The sequence below is a fragment of the Oryctolagus cuniculus genome, chromosome 7 (genome assembly GCF_051225735.1).
Source record: "Oryctolagus cuniculus isolate XC-2025 breed Fujian yellow rabbit chromosome 7, ASM5122573v1, whole genome shotgun sequence".
NCBI classification, from domain to species: domain Eukaryota; kingdom Metazoa; phylum Chordata; class Mammalia; order Lagomorpha; family Leporidae; genus Oryctolagus; species Oryctolagus cuniculus.
This window is the reverse complement of record NC_142873.1, coordinates 154628375-154649753: the sequence shown is the minus strand read 5'-3', so window position 1 is coordinate 154649753 and position 21379 is coordinate 154628375. Positions and strand designations below refer to the sequence as shown.

Here is a 21379-nt window from a genome sequence, read left to right as displayed (position 1 = left end):
CATCGGGGAGCCTAGGCAGCTGGTGCCCTTAGATCTAAGCTGCAGAGCCCCAGCCGGAAGTGGCGGCGGGGGAGACGGGAACACGGTCATTTTTGCCATGGGCGCACAGGCAGGAGGCTCAGGGTGTGTCTGCGGAGGGGACTCACTTCCTTGTGGCACGGTGACTGCAGTGAGTGAGCCCCGAGGTTGGAGCGCACCACAGCCCAGCTGGGAAGACTGGGCCAGGTGCCCACTCTCTGCGGCCATTTGCCTCTCTTCCGTCACCAAGATTCTCCCGTCACTGAAGTGCCACCTTGTGTCCCAGCCCGTGTGTGGTTGGTTGCGTTTGGAGGGGTTTACCTGGGTGAGCTCCTAGGGGGTGCTCGACAGGTGTGTAGGTGGCTCTGTGGGGAACACGCCTGGGAGACACACATCTGTGCTTCCTCCCTCCCTCCCCAGTCTCATCCCCACTTCTCCTCTTATTGTCCAGGCCAGTGCCGCAGCTCACTAGGCTAATCCTCCGCCTGTGGCGCCGGCACACCGGATTCTAGTCCCAGTCGGGGCGCCGGATTCTGTCCCGGTTACCCCTCTTCCAGGCCAGCTCTCTGCTGTGGCCCGGGAGTGCAGTGGAGGATGGCCCAGTGCTTGGGCCCTGCACCCCATGGGAGACCAGGAGAAGCACCTGGCTGCTGCCATCAGATCAGCGCAGCGCGCCGGCCACGGTGGCCATTGGAGGGTGAACCAACGGCAAAGGAAGACCTTTCTCTCTGTCTTTCTCTCGCACTGTCCACTCAGCCGGTCAAAAAATAAATAAAAAAATATCGTGCAGTCTCAGAGAGAGAACGTGGACACCCAGGTTCCTAAGAGCATCACGGGCAGGAACTCCACTGCGCATCCGCAGATGAATGGGTGGGTGCAACGTGGGGTCCACGCGATGGACTGTCACTTGGCCTTGAGAAGGCTGCGAGGCCGTCGCTGAACCTTGTGGACGTGATGCTGAGCGAAATAAGCAAGAGGGTGAATACCTCGAGGCGTCACATTGTAGGGACAGCCAGTGGAAGAGTGGTCCCACGAGCCAGGTGCAGGTCAGAGCAGGGCTGATGAATGGGGATGGAGCTGAGTCCTGGAGATGGAATGATGACGGCCACACGACAGCGTCAGTGTCCTGGGGCCGGCGCTGGGATGCTGGATTAAGCGGCCACCTGCAACGCTGGCATCCCCTATGAGCTCCAAGTTTGAGTCCCGGCTGCTCCCCTTCTGATGTAGCTCCCAGCTAATGCATCTGGGAAAGCAGCAGAAAATGGCCCAACTCCTGGGCTGTTGCACCCATGTGGGAAACCTGGATGGATCTCCTGGCTCCTGGCTTCAGCCTGGCCCAGCCCCAGCCATTGCAGCCACTGGGGGAGTGAACCAGCGGATGGACGATCTCTCTCCATCTCTCCTCCTCTCTCTGTAACCCTGCCTTTCAAATAAACAATGGAATTAAAATATAAGTTTTTTAAATTTATTTTTTATTATTTTGTTTCATTTCATTTGCAAGATAAATAGACACAGAGAGATCGTCTCCATCCTTCGGTTTCCTTTCCAGCTGCCGGAACAGCCAGGGCTGGGTCAAGCCGAAGCACGGAGTCTGGAACTGCCCCTGGGTCTCCCGGCTGCCTGAGCCATGATCTGCTGCCTCCCAGGGTGTACATAAGGAGGAAGCTGGGATCAGGAGTGGAGTCTTGACTCTGCCCCAGAGATGTGTGTCTCACGTCTCGCAAGCAGCAATTTAACTGCTGTACCAACTCTTATTCTGGTGCAAAAAAAAGTTTTTGAAATCCACACCTTCAAGGAATCTTGAGTTCATGGAAAATGCACTTGATGAAAAACCCTGTTGGCCAAGTTGAGACCTGCTGCTGTGAATGCCCCCACAGCCACTAGAGGGCGACATGGGTCCAAGAACCGGGAGTCCAGGCCTCTCGCTGGTCCTCCCTTTCTCCAAATGCACAAAGGAAATGGTCCTCCCTCCTGCCCGCCGCCCGCGGCCACAGTGAGGCTGAGGACAGCTAGAAGCTGAGCGGTGTGGCTGGGAAACTGACACAGCCGCCCCGGAGGGAGACCCGTGTCGTGGGCCCGACGCCCGCCCTAGGAGAGGCCCACCTGGAAGTCCTGGCGCTGCTACCTGGGGACAGAGGCTCCTGGGGCTCAGCCTGGGGTAGCTGAGCCTTTCCACTGGTCACCCCGTCCCCGGGGGTCCCCCTTCCCTGCGGCCACACCCAGGTGCCTGGACGAGAGGCTCTGCCCAGCATTGCCAGCGCCTCTGGGGCCACCAGATGCTGCTCCCTACCCTGCAAAAGGTGGAATCCAGGAGCTAACGGAGCGGAGGGGATGTCAGTGGGGATCTGTGAAGTAGGTAATGTTAACATCCCCAGTTCAAAGACCAGGAAACTGCACATCCTCCACTACAGACCCACATCAGAAACACCCACATTCTAGAAGGTTCTAAAAGCCGCCATGTGACACAGATGCCAAAACCCGACTGGAAAAACCTTTCCTGTGTTCAGCTCTTCCTCCTGAGTGGCTGGGCTTAGACTGAGGCCTCTCGCTTGCAATTCATTGTGAAAGGACCCTGAACCCTGCGGCTGAATCATCTTCCTGCTCAGAGTGCTCGTCAGAGACCACGGGGCACACCCTGCCCGTGACCTTCCCTCTGCAGAAAACAACGTGCCTGTGTCAGCAGAAAACTATGCGCTGTCTGCACACACACGGCCTCCCGGGCTGGGTTCAGGCTTTCCTGGTCTTGGCACCATTGCACAGCCTGGAAATGCATGGAGATGGTCAGTTGTCCCCCCTCACCCCCATGTTGCAGAGGCAGCTTTGCCTCCTCTTGTACGTTGGTTCAACATCCCTGACCTACGAAAGCCATTGCCCCAGGATGCCCTCTTCTGCTGGCTGTAAGGTCCCCTGGCTTCCTTGTGAATGACATGAAATGCTTGACAAATATTCATTTTATATCTGTCCAGAACTCACGATCGTACCTTCTTTTTGAAGATTATCTTTTTAGCACTTCCTTCACCAGGTGTTGATGGGCAGCTGCTTTCAGACAGGAGAGGTGCTGGGGGCCCTCACAGTAGGCATCCTATTAAACAGTTAATGGCTTCGCTGTGGCTCACTAGGCTAATCCTCCGCCTTGCGGCGCCAGCACACCGGGTTCTAGTCCCGGTCGGGGCGCCGGATTCTGTCCCGGTTGCCCCTCTTCCAGGCCAGCTCTCTGCTGTGGCCAGGGAGTGCAGTGGAGGATGGCCCAAGTGCTTGGGCCCTGCACCCGCATGGGAGACCAGGATAAGCACCTGGCTCCTGGCTTCGGATCAGCACAGTGCGCTGGCCGCAGCAGCCATTGGAGGGTGAACCAATGGCCAAAGGAAGACCTTTCTCTCTGTCTGTCTCTCTCTCTCACTGTCCACTCTGCCTGTCAAAAAAAAAAAAAAAAAAGTTAAGAGCAGCAGACGGGAGCTGACCTTGTGGCACACTGGGTTAAGCTGCTGCTTGCAACAGCGACATCCCATACCTGAGTGCCAACTCCAGCCCCAGCAGCTCTACTTCTGATCCAGTTTCCTGCTAATGCCCTAGGAAGGCAGAGGAGGATGGCCCAGGAACTTGGGTCCCTGTCACCCAGGTGGGAGACCCAAATGGAATTCCTGGCTCCTGGCTTTGGCCTGGCCCGGACCTGGCTGTCATTGGCCGTTTGGGAAGTGAACCAAAACCAACAGATGGAAGAATTCTGTCTCTCTACCTTTCAAATCTTTTTAAAGATTTATTTTATTTGTGTAAAAGTCAGAGAGAGAGAGAGGTCTTCCATCTGCTGCTTCACTTCCCCAAATGACCATGACAGCCAGGGCTGGGTCAGGCTGAAGCCAGGAGTCAGGGGCTTCATCCAGGTCTTCTACAAGGATGCAAGGGACCAAGGACCTGGGTCATCCTCCACTACTTTCCCAGGCCACAGCAGAGAGCTGGATCAGGAGTGGAGCAGCCAAGGCATGAACTGGCTCCCATAGGAGTTGCTGGTGTTGCAGCCTGCAGCTTTACCCACTATGCCACAACACCAGCCCCCAATAAAATAAATCTGAGAGAGAGAGAGAGAGAGAGAGAGAGAGAGAGAGCAGGCAGATGGTAGTGATGCCCAAGGTCAGTCTCTGAATGGGAAAGGAGGGAGAGGAGGGGAGAAGGTGGCGGGCTGTGATCAGTGGCTCAGGCAAGGTCAAGACCTAAGTTCTGGGGCTGACACGGTGGCGTAGCGGGTAAAGCCACTGCCTGCAGTGCTGGCATCCCATATGGGCACCAGTTCGAGTCCCAGCTGCTCCACTTCTGATCCAGCTCTGCTATGGCCTGGGAAAGCAGTAGAAGATGGCCCAAGTGCTTGGGCCCCTGCACACACATGGGAGACCCAGAAGAAGCTCCTGACTCCTGGCCTCATCCTGGCACAACTCTGGCTATTGCAGCCACGTAGGGCATGAACCAGTGGATGGCAGACCTCTCTCTTTCTCTCTCTCTCTCTGCTTCTGTTTCTCTGTAACTTTGCCTTTCAAATAAATAAAATAAATTTAAAAAAAAAAAAGACCTAAGTTCTGATTCAGCATGTACCTGGCCTTGACCTTGAGACACAATCTCTCCCAGCTTTGAGGATAAGGAAGGTGGTGGAAACGGAAGTTTATTTCCTGAGCTCTTGTCTGGGCTGAGGCTGGAGAGGTGGGGTCATGGATGCTGCCGAGGCCGGTTTCTGCAGGGGTCAGCAGAGGTCAGCAGCTCGCCTGGGATCCAGGCTCCCTGGCCATGATGACATCGACAGTGACTACAGACCATGCCCCTGTGTGTCATCTCAGACCTCACAGCTGCCACACTGGGCTCGAGGCCACCATGCTAGTGGATTCTGGCTCCAAGTTTAGCTGAGTCCGGACCCCTGTGTCCCACGGCCTCACCTCCTAGAGCTGAGCCATGCACTCACCTCTTCACACTCCCTTTCCTTATTCTGTAAAACGGAGAGAACTGGAGAGAACTGTGGTCTTCGTCCTGCCATTCAGAGAGGCACAAAAGCACCTGAGTACATGCAGTGCGTGGAACAGGGCAAAACGGTGACATCCCAGCCAAGCCTGCGGTGTGGCGGGCAGTGTGGATCCGTGCGAGACCCAACACCGCGGAGCCTGGTGAACGCAGTCAGGCGCCATGCTGCACCGTCTTTGCAACTCCTCTGCAAACCCAGAGCTGTTCCAAAATGGCAGTGCTCTTGTCTGACTGAGTCCAGGGAGGGAACTCTGGCGGGCCTGGACATGGCCGCGTGCCTTCGCTGACGTGAGGACCTCTTCTGCGCGTGGACACGTGGGGCAGGAGGCGCGTGGCCTCTGGGAAGGCGGGAGGGGTCGCTGACTGAGGGGGCGGCAGAGAAGGGGAGGTGGAGGGTGCCTGACCCAAGGCTGTGGGTTCCTGCTTGTTCCAGGCCGGGCAGCAGTGGAGACAGGACCTGGGGGCCTGGCATGCTGGGGCCCCCTCCGCCCCAACGGCCATGTGATCCCAGGAGACAGGGATCCTGTCTGAGACGGGGTGCGGTCTCAGAGAATCAGAGTGACCTTGGCCAGCAAGTGAGATCATTTCTCTCTCCATAAACAGAGTACGAATCTTGGGGGACACACAGTGCAGCCGAGGAATCCAGTCAGTGGGGTCCCGGAGGGACCGGCTGGAGCAGGAGAGCTCCAGGGACAGGTGACCCTGGAGGGGGCAGGGAGGGTTAAGGGAGCTCTTTGGGGCCTGTGAGTCAGGGCTTCGCAGCCGGGGGCTGCCTGGGGGCTGCTGAGACAGGTCAAGGCAGGGCAAGCAGCCCAGCTGGGCCCTCCCGGCAGCACCCCTGCCCCCATGGCAGGGCAGGGCCCCCTGTTGTCTTCCCTGAGATGGCTTTAAATCAGGACCCGTGGGCAGGAGGCAAAGGATGGCTCCGCTTCAGGGTAGCTGGAGCTTCTCCCTCATTCACTCATTCACTGCCTTCATTCATCCAGAAAACATCACTGAGCGCTCCTGTATGGCAGTCACTGCCCTCGGCTCCCAGCTCAGCCAGCAAGGAAGAGGGAACAGAGACCAATCTGTGCTAGGGACACAAGGGGCAGGCCCAGGACAAGGGGGCGGGGTGCAGCCCAGGCACTTGCCCTCGGAGCTGGACGCATCCTGCCGTGGTTGCAGGGGTGTGAGAAGGGGCGGAGCTGAGGTCTAGCCTCAGACAGGGACCAAGGCCTCCTGGGCTTGGTGAGCAGGTTGGGACGTCTGCCCTGAGGGCAGTGGCATGGTGGCCTGGGAGAATTCCAGAGCTGATGAACCTGTAGGACCTGGAGTCCAACTGCCCGTAGTCACAGCGGCTGAGACAGAGCCCAGAGAGGGTGTGGGACCTGCCAGACTCACACAGCTGGTCATGGCCAAGTCCCGGGTGTTCTGTTCCCGCCGCTCCCACGATTGCCTTTGTCTTGTGACATCTGCTGGGACCTGTGACCTCTGCTCTGGGGAGGAGGAGGAGGAGGAGGTGGTGTGGAGGTGAAAGAATGAAGCCGTGCAGGTACACGGGGTCAGCGCTGGGAACGGGTGGCTCCAGGCAGGTGGAGGATGCTGTGGGCGGGTAGCAAGGCGACTTCCTGCAGGCCCCAGGTGGATGCACGGTGTTGCAGGGTTGCCAAGTCCGCACTTCCTCCTTCGCCAGAGCTTGGATCTCAGTTCCCCAGGGAGGCGCGGCCTGCATTCCTGGGGGCGGTGGCAGTTCCCCTCTCCCTGCCCTGCCGTAGGGGCCCAGACGGGGACTGGGACACCGCCAGCCCTCTGCACCCCTCCCCCGTCTCTGAGGCCCTGGTAAATTTCCATTTCCGACAAGCAGCCCTGGTCTGAGTCAGGCGGGGACATCCCCTGCAGGAGTTATAAGCTCCCCTCTCCCAGGCTGGCGCCGCGGCTCAGTCACGCACTGCCCTACCCCGTCACTTTCCGTCCCGCCGCTCTCCCGGAAGACTATCAGAAATGGCTAAAACCCACTGCTCCCGGACCGGTGGGACAAAACAAATGACTGCAGGGCGGGGCTCTGCGGAGGCCACGTCAGCGGGGAACTCCTGGATGGGGTACCGGAGGGCAGAACCCCAGTGGCTGCCGCCGATTGAAGGCCTACTGGGTGCCCCCGGGGGGACAGAAACACGGCTGTACCCATCTCGCGGAGAGAAGAGCAGGTGTCCACGGACATGGCAGGGCCACTTGGGCTTCCTGTTAGGAATTTAAAGGCAAGAGGGTGCGTTTTCCTCCATCTCTCCACGCGGCTGCCCAGGTGCAGGTGCAGAGTGGGTGGAGGGGCGGGGTTTCTCCGGTGAGACTGAGGACGCAAGATCGGGCGGAGGGGAGGGGCCTGGGACAGTGGAAAGGGGGCAGGGGCTGTGTTTGCTGGAGTCCAGGTCTTGAAGGGAATTGGAGGTCAGAGAGGTGAGCCAGGGGAAATTAGGGAGGAGGAGCTGTCGCTGGGCAGGTTTGACTCCTGGGGTGGGAGCTGTTGGCCCCCCACTGGCTGCCCTGGCCATGGAACAAATGAGTGGCTGGTGGGGGGTGGAGTTTGGGGAATATTTTACTTTGCTCTACTTTTTAAAAAAAACCAGCAGCCCCATAGAGGCAGAGCCACCCTTGAGAGGTCTCCGCCAGTAGCTTTTGCTACCTGCAAGCCTTCACTGCCATCTAATTTCAGAACATTTGTGACCCCCCGAAAAGAAACCCTGCCAGAGCAGCCAGTCCCCACTTTCCCAGCCCCCCACCTACTTTCCATTTCTATGGATTTGCCAGGTTTTTTTTTTTTTTAACTTTGTTTTTTATTTATTTGAGAACCAGAGAGACAGAGATTTCCCATCTGCTGGTTCATCCCCAAATGCCCAAAATGGCTGGAACTGGACCAGGCCAACATCCGGAGCCAGGAGCTCCATCCAGGTCTCCCACAGAGCAAGGTCCCACGCACTTGCACTTGCGTTGTCACTGCCGTGCCCCGGGGTCTGCCCTGGCTGGGAGCTGGAGTCGGGAGCTGGAGCCAGGAATCAGACGCAGTGTGGGGTGCAAGTGTCTAAACATTAGATCGAGTGCACCCCAATTGCCTATTGCCAATACTTTGCATATATTTAACTGTGCCACGCGTGGTCTCTGGTGCTGGCTTCTCCCACTTAACACCCTTTCGAGCCTCATCCGAAGCAGCAAGTGTCACAACCTCATTCCTTTCTATCGCCAAGTAGCCCTCCAGCGCCTGATGCTCGGGTCATTTCTGGTTTTTGTTTTGTTTTGTTTTGTTTTTGCTATCATGGCTGGTGCTGCTGTGAACATTCCCGTGCAGGCTCTACAGGGAAAGACTTTTCACTTCTCTTTCGTACATACTTCCAAGTAGAATTGCTGGGCCACACTCTGTCTGCCACTTTTGTGGCATAGTATGTAAAAAGCCATCGCCTGCAATTCTGACATCCCATATGGTTGCTGGTTCAAGTCCTGGCTGTTCCACTTCTGATCCAATTCCCTGATAATGGCCTGGGAAAAGCAGAAGATGGTCCAAGTGCTTGGGCCCCTGCCACCCATGTAGGAGACCCAGATGGAGTTCCAGGCTCCTGGCCGTTGTGGCCATTTGGGGAGTGAACCAGTGGATAGGAGATATCTCTCTCTTTTCCCTTTAATCTCCCTCTCTCTGTAACTCAGCCTTTCAAATAACTAAATAAATTATTTTAAAAATGAGATGAGGGTCTGGCATTGTGGTGTATTGGTTAGAGTTGCTGCCTGTGGTGCTGGCATCCCATATAGGTGCAAGTTCAAGTCCCAGCTGCTCCTCTTCCAACCCAGCTCTCTGCCTGGGAAAGCAGTGGAAGATGGCCCAAGTGCTTAGGCCCCTGCACCTGCGTGGGAGACCCTGAAGAAGCTCTTGGCTCCTGGCTTCAGATCTGCTCAGCTCTGGCTGTTACAGCCATCTGGGGAGTGAACCAGTGGATGGAGGACCTCTCTCTCTTTCTCCCTCTGCCTCTGCCTCTCTGTAACTCTGCCTTTCAAATGAATAAATAAGTCTTTTTTTAAAAATGAGATGAAAGCCTGAGAGAAAAATAAAGAATTCAAACTTGAGAAGCCAGGACTGGCAGGGGCAGGACGAGACCGCCAGAGGGCTGGTGTGTGAATTGGAGCAAGCCACACCCTACTCAAGGCCTGGAGTGTGATGTGGGGCAGAGTGAGCAGGATGTCACAGCCCCACTTTTTTTTTTTTTTTTAAGATTTATTTATTTACTTGAGAGGCAGATAGAGAGAGAAAAAGAGAGAGAGAGAGAGAGAGAGAGAGAGAGAGAGAGAGAGGTCTTCCATTCACTGGTTCACTCCCAAACTGGACGCCACAGCCAGAGATGCGCAGATCCAAAGCCAGGAGCCAGGAGCTTCCTCTGAGCCTCCCACGTGGGTGTAGGGCCCCAAGCACTTGGCCCATCTTCCACTGCTTTCCCAGGCCACAGCAGAGAGCTGGATAGGAAGTGGGGCAGCTGAGAAGTGGAGCAGCCAGGATGCCAGCTATACTATGCCACAGTGCCAACCCCCACAGCCCCACCTTAGATTACACTCTCTCCGGTCCCTGATGGAGATAACAGATGTTTAACTCACATCTGCTGTTTTATCTTCCATTCTAAACTAGCCCTTTTCAAACTAAAATGTACACACGAGGTCCCCACCTGGGATCTTGTTACTAGGCAAATGCTGATTCTCTAGGTCTTGAGGTGGGAGCTAAGCATCTGTAATCCTACAGGTGATGTCAGTGTTCCTGGACCCTAGATCACAATTTAAAAAGTAAGACTTGGGGCTGGCGCTGTTGTGCAGTGGGTAAAGCCACTGCCTGCAGTGCCAGCATCCCATATGGGCACTGGTTCGAGTCCTGGCTGATCCACTTCCAATCCAGCTCTCTGCTGTGGCCTGGGAAAGCAGTGGAAGATGGCCCAAGTCCTTGGGCCCCTTCACCCACATGGGAGACCCAGAGGAAGCTTCTGGCTCCTGGTTTTGGATCGACACAACTCCAGCCGTTGCAGTCAACTGGGGAGTGTGCCAGCGGAAGGAAGACCTCTCTCTCTCTGCCTCTCCTTCTCTCTGTGTAACTCTGGCTTTCAAATAAATAAATAAATCTTTAAAAAAAAAAAAAAAAAAAAGGATGGAGAAACAACAGACTTGTCCCGGCTGCTCAGCTTCGAATCTGGTTTCCTTCTAGCGTGCCTGGGAAGCCAGTGGATGATGGCACAAGTGCTTGTGCCCTGTCATCCATGTGGGAGACCTGGATGGAGTTCTGGGTCCTGGCTTCAGCCTGGCCCAATGCTGGCTGTTGTCGCCATTTGGGGAGTAAAACAGCAGGTGGGAAGATCTATCTTTCTCTGTCTCTACCTCTCTGTCTCTCTGTCTCTCTCTCTGTTGTTCTGCCTTTCAAATAAATAAATCTTAAAAAAAAAAAAAAAAAAAAAAGTGGCACCGCGGCGGCGCCAGCACACCGGGTTCTAGTCCCGGTTGGGGCGCCGGATTCTGTCCCGGTTGCCCCTCTCCCAGGCCAGCTCTCTGCTGTGGCCAGGGAGTGCAGTGGAGGATGGCCCAAGTCCTTGGGCTCTGCACCCGCATGGGAGACCAGGAGAAGCACCTGGCTCCTGCCATTGGATCAGCGCGGTGCGCCAGCTGCAGCGGCCATTGTGGGGTGAACCAACGGCAAAAGGAAGACCTTTCTCTCTGTCTCTCTCTCACTGTCCACTCTGCCTGTCAAAAAAAAAAAAAAAAAAAAAAAAAAAAAGGCAAGCCTTTTCCTCTCCTGCCCGAGGAGCCTGGTATACGTTACAGCTTTGCTATGGATTCATTCAGGAAATCTGTCCTTATTGGGTGTGAACTCGCTCCTTGGTATCCGAGGGGGTTGTTTCCGGGACACCCCTTCATGGCCTAAACCCAAGCCTGTGGCTGCTCACGTCCCTTACGTACAACAGCCAGGGTTTGCGCAGAACCCACACGTCCTCCTGACACGAGGTGCCCACTAGGCTACTTGTATTACCTAACAGAGTGTCAGGGCCGGGTGAAAATCATTATACTGTACTGTTCAGTGACAAGGAAAAACTGTATGCGTCCAGTACAAACGCAGTTTTTCCACCGAATGTTCTCAAACTGCCGTTGGTTGCATCCTTCGATGCAGAATCTGCAGCCGCTCGTGGCCGCCGAGTTTGCCTGGAGCTTACAGGTTGCTTGCTGGGCAGATGAAAAGCACAGGAAGTCTCAGGAGGACTGTGGGGCTAAACCTCGCCTAATCCCTGCAACAGCTGCCGTGAGATCCTCCTGCTTTGCAAATGGGGAGGAGGTTCAGGGAGTGCAGGCAGCTGCAGGGGGCTCCCCAGCCAGAGCCCCAGCCCAGGGCTCCCTCTCTGAAACTGCAGCGCCTGCTCCCAGCTGCTCCCCAAGTCCTGATGTCCACTGGGTCACCTTGGAGCTTTGGAGAGGGCGACTGTTGCCAGATCTGAACGAAAAGGAATTTACCGTTTCTATGATCTGGTAAGATCCACTCCCACAGACAGGACAGAGAAAACCTGTGTTAAGCCAAAACTCCTGAGACTGAGAGGTTTGTGAAAGAAGAGGGCTTACTGAGCCATTGCACGTACAGGGTAGGCAGTGGTGCCAAGGGTGGGGAGCAGGTGGGAAAGTGTCTGCCGAATCTAAACAAATCAGAGTCCAGCGGGATGAAAAGCTGGGAAAAGGCACACGGGTTTCATATGGAGCTGCCACTCGCTACATCACCTCTGGATTGGGCGGGGCTGCAAGCAGGTGCAATGGCGCCCGCCCTAAGGTTCTAACAATGACATTCAAGGTTAAATGGTCCTCTGTTCTTTGAGGCTGACTGGTGGCTCCTTACTGATTAACCTCCCCCATCTCTCCTCCCTGCCAACCTCTGGCCTTTTGTAATTAATTTTAAGATATCTCAGAATTTTTTTCCTATCACCTGAAACTCCATAGCATACCATAGCATACCATAGAATTTCTAAAAGATGATATATGGAGTCAGCGCTTCGGCGTAGCAGGTTAAGCTGCCTCCTGCGGCACCAGCATCCCATATAGGCGACAGTTTCAGTCCCTGCTGCTCCACTTCTGATCCAGCTCCCTGCTAATGCGACTGAGAAAAGCAGGAGAAGATGGCCCAAGTGCTTGCTTGGGTCCCTGTGCCCTCATGGAAGACCTGGCTGAGTATTAGCCCAGCTCTGGCCACTGTGGTGATTTGGGAATGAAACAGTGGATGGGGGCCGGCGCCGTGGCTCAACAGGCTAATCCGCCTTGTGGCGCCGGCACACCGGGTTCTAGCCCCGGTCTGGGCGCCGGATTCTGTCCCGGTTGCCCCTCTTCCAGGCCAGCTCTCTGCTGTGGCCCGGGAGTGCAGTGGAGGATGGCCCAAGTCCTTGGGCCCTGCACCCCATGGGAGACCAGGAGAAGCACCTGGCTCCTGGCTTCGGATCAGCGTGGTGCGCCGGCTGCAGCACGCCGGCTGCGGCGGCCATTGGAGGGTGAACCAATGGCAAAAGGAAGACCTTTCTCTCTGTCTCTCTCTCTCACTGTCCACTCTGCCTGTCAAAAAAAAAAAAAAAAAGAAAAGAAAAAAAAAAGAAAGAAACAGTGGATGGGAGACCTTTCTCTCTACCTCTCTGTAACTCTGCCTTTCCATTAAATAAGTAATTCTTTAAAAAAAAAAAAAAGAGTAGTGGTTCTGCCACCCCTAGAAGATGGTCTAAGCCTCAGTTTTCTTAAAGAAATTAGGACAACCCTGCCGCCTGCGTGAACAACTTCTGAGGCACTGCGGTGCGGGATGCGCGCCCAAGGTGCAGCTCCTGCCCGCTGTGGCTGTGGGTGAAGCATCTGTGGGGCCCTCGGTGTGAACGCGATCCCGCGTGATTCTTCTCCACGGCCTTGCCCAGAGGAGGAAAAGGAGAGGGAGACGAGTTTACGTTTTGTGATTCACTTACCCTAAGTCGTTCCGGGCGAGGGAGGAATCAGCGCGTGGCCTGCGGGCTGGACGGAGCTTGCTGGAAACGTCCTCCAGTGTTTGCAGCCAACGCGCTGTTCCGTCCTCCGTGTTTCTCCCTCTTCTGCCTTCAGCCCGAGCCAAGCACAGGCAGGCGCAGTCCTAGGGGAGAAGTCAGCATGAATTCAACGCGGTTGATGAATTCATGAATTTGATGTGGTCGGCATCTTCTTGCGATCCTGCTCCAAGCCAGCCTCCATCAGGGGGGAGAGTCCCAGCGCTGAGATCAGCGGGACACGGATCAGACGTTGTCAGAGGCACTCAGATCGCGGGCGAGACATCTGGACTGACCGCTGAGAGCCCTTCCGACTCCCAGGTTCCAACAGGGCCGGGGAATGCCCAGACCACAGGCTGTACAAGGCCCACCAAGTCATCTGGTCTGGCCCTGCCAAGGCAACCTCAGGCAGGACTGAGAGACCCAGAAGAAGCGCCAGGCTCCCGGCTTCGGGTTAGCTCAGCTCTGGCCGCCGCGGCCACCTGGGGAGTGAACCAGCGGATGGACGACCTCTGTGTGTGTGCGTGTGTGTGTGTGTGTCTCTTCCTCTCTCTGTAACTCTTGTCTTTCAACTAAATAAAATAAATATTTTAAATGTTTATTTATTTATTTGATTTCATCTACTTGAAAGGTAGAGCAATAAAGAGAGACATCTAGCTAAACCAGAAGTCAGGAGCTCAGTCCTATATCAGATTTTATGCCCAACTCTGTTTTTTTTTTTTTATTTTTTAAAAAGATTTATTTATTTATTTATTTGAAGGCAGAATTACAGAGAGGTAGAGACAGAGGGAGAGCGATTTCTTTCATCTGCTGGTTCACTCCCCAGATGGCCACAATGACTGGAGTTATACTGATCTGAAGCCAGGAGCCAGGGGCTTCTTCCAGGTCTCCAGGGTGGTTGCAGGGACCCAAGGACTTGGGCCATCTTCCGGTGCTTTCCCAGGCCATAGCAGAGAGCTGGATCAGAAGTGGAGCAGCCAGGATTAGAACCCATACGGGATGCTGGCACTGCAGGTGGTGGTTTTACCCTCTGGCCCCCAGCACTGGCCCCCAGCTCTGCTCTAGATTCCAGCTTCCTGCTAATGAGGACTCTGGGAGACAGTGGGGACAGTCCAAGTGACTGTGCTCCTGCCACCCACGTGGGAGACCTGGATGGAATTCCTGGCTCCTGGCGTTGTCCCCAGCCCAAGGCCATGGCATGTAGGGAATGGGCCAAACATTAGGAATTCTGCATATGCGTCTCTGCTTCTCAAATATATATAAGTATATATATAATTTAAAACATGAAAATATTAATGATAGTTTCAATTCCCTTTTTAACTAAGTCTTCAAACTCGGGTGTGTATTTTACACTTATAGCACACCTCAGCTTGCACTAGCCACAGCTCAAGTGCTCCTAACCATTTGTGGTCAATAGCCACGTTTTAGACGGGGCAGCTCCGGAAGCAGAATTGCTAGTGTTTGCACTGACAGATATGGACTTGGCGGGCATCTTGGTGGGCCGGGTGTCTTGTAATGGCTCTCAGATCATACTAGTATGCATGAGTTACTTTTTCCCAAAATGGGTATAGTTATATCCACCTTTAAAATTGCATCAAAGGCCCGGCACTGTGGCATAGCAGGTAAAGCTACAGCCTGCAGTGCCAGCGTCCTATATGGGTGCCTGTTTGGGTCCCAGCTGCTCCACTTTCGATCCAGCTCCCTGCTGTGGCCTGGGAAAGCAGTAGAAGATGGCCCAAGTCCTTGGGCCCCTGCACCCACATGGGAGACGCAGAAGAAGCTCCCAGCTCCTTTGGATCGGCGCAGCTCCGGCCGTTGCAGCCAACTGGGGAGTGAACCAGCGGATGGAAGACCTCTCTCTCGCTCTCTGCCTCTCCTTCTCTCTCTGTGTAACCTGACCTTCAAATAAATAAATAAATCTTAAAAAAAAAAAATCCCATGGAAGAATGCGGCGGGCGTTGCGGTGCAGAGTTAGGCCGACTCTGGGAACTCCCACGTCTCACCAGATTGCCGGGGACTGAGTCTCACCTCCTCTTCTGAGCCAACTTCCTGCTATTGTGCCTGCGAGGAAGTGCTTGGGCTCTTGCCACACATGTTGGAGACCCGGGTGGAGCTGTGGCTTTTGGGCTTGTCCTGGCCCAGTCCCAGTTGTTGTGGGAATTTGGGGAGTGAATCAGAGGATGGAAGCTCTCTTCCTGTCTTTGTCTTTCCTTCTCTCTCTGTCACTCTGCCTTTCAAACACATAAAATAGCTTTAAACTATTTGAACTAGCAGATGGGAGCTCTCTCTGTCAATTTCTCTCCTTTTTCCTTGTCTTTCTCTTTGTGTGTGTATCTCTGTCTTTCAAACAAATGAAAATTTAAAAAATAGTATATTGGAAGTTCTCCGCGCTCATTTGTTTACATATTGTCTAGGGCTGGTTTTGAGCAGCACTGGCAGAGCTGAGTAGCTGCCACCGAGCTGTGATGACGCAGGGGGGTGAGCTGCCACTGAGGACGCCCACATCCTGTATCAGAGTGCTTGGGTTCAGTGCTGGCTACTCTGTGTTCCCCATCCGGCTTTCTGCGAATGCTCCTGGGACACAGCAGAGGATGGCCCAAGAGCCTGAGTTTCTGCCACCCAAATGGGAGGCCCAGAGGCCGTCCTTGTCTCCTGGATTTGGCCTGACCTATATCTGACTGTTGTGAGCATCTGGGGAGTGAGCCTGCGGGTGCCTTTCAAACAAACAAACAAACAAACAAACATTTTGCTTTGCTAAGAGATGACGCTGGCCCACCAAGACTAAAATATTTACTTTCTGGCCTTTTACGGGAAAAAGTCAGGTGACCCATGGGCTGGACGACCAACGCCCGCTATGTGGACCCGGAGGCGAGGCCCAGACACTCACGCACCTGAGCTCACACCAAGCACGACGCGGGGAGGAAAACGCTGGCTCCCCGTTAGTGTACTTTCCACTCCACTGCCACATAGAAGCAGAGAAGCAAGTTCCTCATGTTGTCGTGACAACGGCCACTTCGGGCTGTCACAGGCCTTCTCTCTGCTCTGTCACACTTGCCAACCTAGGCTCCGGATGGGCAGCGCCCTCTGCAACCTCAAGGGGGCAGCACTGGTTAGAGGACCCCGAAGTCCAACCTCTCCTCTGTGACCCCAAATACAATCAGGGTATTTTAGGTCTTGTCCTTAAAGGAAAAGAAGAATGGGTCAGGAAGGCCCGGGTGGCTTTGGATGGCGACGCAGTCATTCACACTAGGTACGTATAGGAGGATTTCAGGTTTTTATTTTTTTTAACAAATTGCCAAAGGTGAATTCAGGCACGGCAAAATTCCCCGTTTAGCCAGACTGAGAGGCACACAGGCCCTTTAGTGGCAAAGGGCTGGCACTTCAGAACAGTACCCCCATGGGTGCCTTTAGGTGTTTGAGTATGGGGTCGGGGGGAGGGGGGGCAGGACGTGGAGAGAGGGGAACTTAGCCGTCACGGAACACGAAAGGCATCTTCAAGTAGGCGAGCGGGGCTGGGCTTCTGACCCAGATTTGACCTTGTTCTGCTCAGACGGAAGAAGATGTCCAATCATAAAGCGTGGCTCGTAGGGCTTGCAGCCTGGCATCAAAGGGGAATGCAGGACACACAATTACTGTTGGCAAAGGGTCGGCGACCCTTGAGATGGCAAACCTCCCCGGGAAGGTGCAAGATAGACTGGTGTTGCTGGGAGGGCAGGAGTACTTTGTGGGTGTCCTCCACTGTTGTTGTTTACTGAGGCAGCCGGGGAGGAGTAGGTTAAGGTCACGTGGCACAACCCTTCAGTGCGACCCAGAGCCGGCTGCAGGAAACTCACACTGGCACACTCTCCCAAGACAGAATGCGAAAATCCCCAGAGGCAGAATGGCTGGCTTCGTGATGCGCAGTCATGCCTAGAAAAATCTGGTGGGGCTAATTAGAAAAACATACGGTACTTCCTGCTCTACAAGGAAGGGGACGGAATCGCATTACTCAGCAAATAGCGTTCCTCAGCCTGAACTTGGCGTCTGAGATGTTCTGAGAACTGAGCATTTTTTCCTAATTCTGAAAGGCCCGGTACTGGGTAACAGCAGGAACCAGGCTGGTGGCCTAATTAAGCATTCCCACAATGCAATGCTTAAAAACACACGTGGGAATCCCAGTGAGTGCCTAATGTCTAATTCCTAAATGTAATCCTAAACTATTCCACTGACTTCCTGGATGAACTTGGCTAATTTTGCAATATCTTCATCTCCAGCGAGAATGATGGGAAGTGTGCAAAGGATGGCAAGAGCGATTCACTTCTCCTTGCAGATGTTCGGAGAGGACCCGAGGAGGACGAAGGAGAGAAACTGCCTTCAGATCTCAGTAAGCGAGTGCAGTATCGCCGGCAGCCTCCCGGACGCTCAGGAAAATGGAGATGCACTCAGATGCCAGAACCTGGGTCCAGACCAGACCTCTATTCGGGAAGTCCCCCGAGATCTATCACAGAAATAAACAGTGCGGTGGACTTGGGCGTGGCTATCTGCTAAGGAAGTAGACTCCTCAGCAGGGTGCTCATCCACGTGCTTAAGACTTCATCCTGGGGCCGGCGCTGTGGCGCAGTGGGTTAAAGCCCTGGCCTGCAGTGCCAGCATCCCATATGGGCGCCGGTTCTGGTCCCGGCTGCTCCTCTTCCGATCCAGCTCTCTGCTATGGAGACCTCTCTCTCTCTCTCTCTCTCTCTCTCTCTCTCTGCCTCTTCTCTTTCTGTGTAACTCTGACTTTCAAATAAATACATAAATCTTAAAAAAAAAAAAAAAAGGCTTCATCCTGGGGCTGGTGCTGTGGGCCACAAGTTAAGCCGCCTCCTGCAACGCCAGCGTCTCCTACGAGCACCAGTTTGAGTCCTGGTTGCTCACTTCCGATCCAACTCCCTGCTAATGTACCAAGCAAAGCCCAGAAGAGGCCCCAGGTGCGCCTCCTGCATGGGAATTCTGGTTGGAGTTTCTGGCTCCTGGCTTTGGTCTGGCCCAGCCCTGGCTGTTGCAGTCATTTAGAAAGTGAACCAGCAGATGGAAGATTGCTCTCTCTCTCTCTGTCTTTTCCTCTCTCTCTGTAACTCTTTCTAATAAATAAATAAATCTTTTAAAAAAAATGGCAGGTGCTCATTGAGTAGATGAAGGTGGTATGCGTGTGACTTAAGAAAATCTTTCAGGGCTGGTTGCTACGGTGCAGTGGGTTAAAGCCCTGGCCTGCAACCTACCTCCAATCCAGCTCCCTGCTAATGCACCTGGGAAAGCAGCAGAGGATGGCCCAAAACCCTGGGCCACTGCACCTGCGTGGGAGACCTGGAAGAAGCTCCTGGTTTCTGGCTTCAAGATCGGCTCATCTCCAGCCATTGAGACCATTTGGGGAGTAAACCAGTGAATGGAAGATCTCTCTTTCTCTACTTCTCTCTGTAACTCTTTCAAATAAATAAAAATTTTTTTAAGATTTATTTATTTGAAAGAGTTACACAGAGAGAGAAGGAGAGACAGAGAGAAAGAGAGAGAGAGGTCTTCCATCCACTGGCTCACATCCCAATTGGCTGCAACAGCCAGAGCTGTGCTGATCCAAAGCCAGGAGCCAGGAGCTTCTTCCAGGTCTCCCATGCAGGTGCTGGGGCCCAAGGACTTGGGCCATCCTCTGCTGCTTTCCCAGGTGCATTAGCAGGGAGCTGGATTGGAAGTGGGGCAGCCGGGATTTGAACCGGCGCTAACATGGGATGCCAGCACTGCAGGCGGTGGCTTTACCCACTACACCACAGCTATGTCCCCAGATAAAATAAATCTTAAGCTCCTGGCTCCTGGCTTTGTATCAGTGCAGCTCCAGCCATTGCAGCTATTTGGGGAGTAAACCAGTGTATGGAAGACCTCTCTCTCTCTCTGCCTCTGCCTCTGCCTCTCTGTAACTCTGCCTTTCAAATAAATAAATAAATCTTTAAAAAAAAAATTCCTGGAGCCAGCATTGTGGCATAGGGGGAAAGTTGCCCCCCTGTGACGGCAACATCCCATATGGAGGCTGCTCCACTTCTGATCTATCTCCCTGCTAATGGCCTGGGGAAAGCAATGGAAGATGGCACAAGTGCTTGGGGCCCTGCCACCCACATGGGAGACCCAGAGAAAATCCCTGGCTCCTGGCTTCAGCCTGGCCCAGCCCTGGCCATTGCGGGCATCTGGGGCATGAACCAGCGGATGGAAGACCTCTCTTTATCTTTCTCTGCGTTTCCTACTCTCTCTATAACTTTGACTTTCAAATAAATAAATATTTTAAAAAAGAAAATCTTTATTTATAAAAATAAATGTATGCAAAAAAACTTCATTGTTATCTAGAAAAGTACATGCACACCTCTAATACTGTATTTACAAATTACATTCTACAAAAAAAGGGGGGAGAAGGAAAGATAAAGAGGTAACGTAATACGTGCTCAGTGCTGCAAGTGTAACTTGGGAATTTGCGACAGTCACGTAAAACTAATTGACTTAGATGATTTTCTGGCTTTTGTATACTTTTGTCAATTCTGTAACACTAAGTAACTTACGAGGCCAAACTATTTTGTGAAGGTTTGCACTCTATCCGGAGTTTCAAGCCAGCTGGTAGAATCTTTAGGTCTTAGTGTCTCCCTCCGAGGTAAAGACAAGATGCATACAGGGAGTTAAGAAACTCAGTGCCTTCCTTCTGATACGAGCAGTTCGGATTCAAATAGCGTTTCCCGGGTTATCAGGCAGTGGGCAACGGCTCAGCAGGTTCGGTGGGCTCCTGCGACACCGGCACCGCTATGAGCACTTCTCCTCCAGCTCCCTGCTGATGTGCCTGGGGAGCAGCAGACGGCCCAGGTGTTTGGACCCCTGTCACCTACACGGAAGACCTAGATGAAGTTCCCGGTTTCTGGCTTTGGCCAGGGCTAGCAGCCCTACTCCGGGGAGTGAGCCAGAGAATGGACAATCTCTCTCCTTTTCGCCCTGTCTCTCCCTTCCTCTCTGTAATTCTGCCTTTCAAATAAATAAATCAATGTTTAAAAAAAATTTTAAAGCACTTTACACATATTATCTCATTTGATTTGATCTTCTGAATAACCATATGGGATAGTTGTAGTGTATGTAGTATAATTAATGGATTAATGTGTAAACTTAATCAACAAATATGTATTTTTTAAAGACTTTATGTATTTATTTGAAAGGCAGAGAGAGAGAGAGAGAGAGAAGATCTTCCACCACTGGTTTGCTCCCCAAATGGTTGTAGCAGCCATGGCTGGCACCAGGTCAAAGCCAGGAACCAGGTCTCCCACCTGAGTGTCAGGGACTCAAGTCCTGAAGTCACCATCCACCTTCCCAGGCATGTTAGCGGGAGCTGGACTGGCAGTGGAGTAGCCGGCCCCCTAACAGCACTCCAGCACGGAATGCAGGCATCCCGCGCGGCAGCTTAGCCCCCTGCACACAGTGTCCCGCCTTCAGTGAATGTTTATTGAGCAACTACTATTTGCCCGGCGCTTGTCTAGATGCTGACCATCCTGGGGGAGACAGAACACACCAAGACTCCACCAGAGACGTTTATGTAACTTGCCTGGGAACACGGAATGTGGATCCAAATCCTTCTGACGGGTGCACTGTATTATTATTTCTATCTTAAGCAGGAAAAATGAGGCATAGATAATTACCTCGACTCAGTCTCTTAGCGAATGGGTGGCACTTCTTGCGCGGACTTGTTCCACCACATCTTCTTGCCAGCATTTGTTTTCGTGCCCGTGTCCTCCAGCCCTTTCCTGCAGGGACTCTTTATACCCCGTCTGGAGCCAAGTCTTCCATTACACAGCCCTCTCCCCTACTTAAGGACGCAGGTCGTCTGGTCGATTCTTCCATCTGTTCCCACTCACATTGGTCCCCTACCCTATGAGTGGTGTTGTACAGAAGCACTGTGAATTCCTTCCACCTTAAAATTAACTTCACGTGATCATATTTTCCCCAACTACTCATCCCTTGCCAGCTACACCTCCATTTTTTCTGATCTCTTTTTGCAGCAAACTCCTCCCACTCAAGTGTTTATTGACCAAATGCAGAATGAACAGAATGTTTAGCATAAAGATAAACAAATTCAAATAGTCAGAGGACTTGTTACAAAAAAACAAAAGGGCAAAAGCTGGTTCTGGGTTTCTCCAAAAGGCAGAATATAATCAGTACGATATTTGTACAAATAGTTTCAATTCCCCAATATAGCTGATATCACACTTTCTTTTTTTTTAATTATTTTTTTTTTGACAGGCAGAGTGGACAGTGAGAGAGAGAGACAGAGAGAAACTGACATCACACTTTCTTATCTTTTGACA

General features: G+C 53.2%; 2 long non-coding RNA genes across 3 annotated transcripts; one reads left to right on the top strand and one right to left on the bottom strand.

Annotated features, from left to right (window-relative positions):
* Window positions 1–6933: 6933 nt before the first annotated feature.
* LOC138850730 (uncharacterized) lies at window positions 6934–13639 on the top strand. 2 transcript variants are annotated; one of them, XR_016211272.1, is made up of 2 exons: window positions 6934–7264; window positions 9920–10163. It is a non-coding gene; the product is annotated as an uncharacterized LOC138850730 (long non-coding RNA). The 2 variants fall into 2 exon arrangements; XR_011390881.2 differs by lacking the exon at window positions 9920–10163 and adding an exon at window positions 13120–13639 and having other exon boundaries at window positions 7025–7264.
* Window positions 13640–16295: 2656 nt separating this feature from the next.
* Window positions 16296–20870, bottom strand: LOC108175760 (uncharacterized). The gene is made up of 2 exons (XR_001792421.4): window positions 20714–20870; window positions 16296–16638 (listed from the first exon to the last, which is right to left on the bottom strand). It is a non-coding gene; the product is annotated as an uncharacterized LOC108175760 (long non-coding RNA).
* Window positions 20871–21379: the final 509 nt, after the last annotated feature.